At 39.5% G+C, this 1,056-nt stretch overlaps 1 non-coding gene across 1 annotated transcript; it reads right to left on the bottom strand.

Annotated features, from left to right (window-relative positions):
* Nucleotides 1-409: 409 nt before the first annotated feature.
* LOC115278554 lies at nt 410-511 on the bottom strand. Its single transcript, XR_003902961.1, has one exon. It is a non-coding gene; the product is annotated as a U6 spliceosomal RNA (small nuclear RNA).
* Nucleotides 512-1,056: the final 545 nt, after the last annotated feature.

Genomic DNA, 1,056 nt, shown 5'->3' with positions numbered 1-1,056 from the left:
GTGGCTATTGAGTAGATAACCAGCATAGTCTGCCCAGTAAATCATGATAAAATTATACTTAATTTTTGAATGCATTAGAATGATCATTTCTCATTGATGGTGAGGTCTTGATATTATGTGGTTGAAATTGGAAAGGGATACACTATTTATAATACTCAGTTACCATGATAGTAGCAGAGTATAGTAAATAAGATCTCTATTCTCTAAATAAAAAGTTACTGCCTCTAAGTCTCAGACCTTGGAGACCTCATGTTTACCATGGTCATCACTGTGATCCTCGTCATTACTGTGAGCCATTCCCATCAAATAGTTTTCATTTAGTTCTATGCTCACTCAACATGCCATCTTATTGTTCTGTTTTTCTCAAAAAATGTGGCAAATAATGCTTTTGGAAAAACTGGAGTTGGAGGAAGACATAAGTAAGTTCTTGCACATGTATTCCTGCACAGGGGCCATGCTAATGTTCTCTGTACCGTTCCAATTTTAGTATATGTGCTGCCAAAGCGAGCACAAAGGTTTTATTTATTTATTTTAAATAGTTTATTGTCAAATTGGTTTCCATACAACACCCATTGCTCTTCCCCACAAGTGCCGTCCTCCATCACCACCACCTCTTTTCCCCACTCCCTCTTTCCCTTTAACCCTCAGTTCATTTTCAGCATTCAATAGTCTCTCAAGTTTTGCATCCTTCTCTCTCCCCAACTCTCTTTCCCTCTTCCCCTCCCCTTGGTCCTCCGTCAGGTTTCTCCTGTTTTCCTGTTAGACCTATGAGTGCAAACATATGGTATCTGTCCTTCTCTGCCTGGCTTATTTCGCTTAGCATGACACTCTCAAGGTCCATCCACTTTCCTACAAATGGCCATATGTCATTCTTTCTCATTGCCATGTAGTACTCCATTGTGTATATATACAACATCTTCTTGATCCACTCATCAGGTGATGGACATTAAGGCTTTTTCCATGTTTTGGCTATTGTTGACATTGCTGCTATGAACATTGGGTACTTGTGCTCCTATGCATCAACATTTCTGTATCTCTTGGGTAAATCCCTAGCAG

The sequence above is a fragment of the Suricata suricatta genome, chromosome 14 (assembly GCF_006229205.1).
Source record: "Suricata suricatta isolate VVHF042 chromosome 14, meerkat_22Aug2017_6uvM2_HiC, whole genome shotgun sequence".
Taxonomy (NCBI): domain Eukaryota; kingdom Metazoa; phylum Chordata; class Mammalia; order Carnivora; family Herpestidae; genus Suricata; species Suricata suricatta.
The sequence above is the reverse complement of the archived record's forward strand: the minus strand, read 5'-3'. Positions and strand labels throughout refer to the sequence as shown.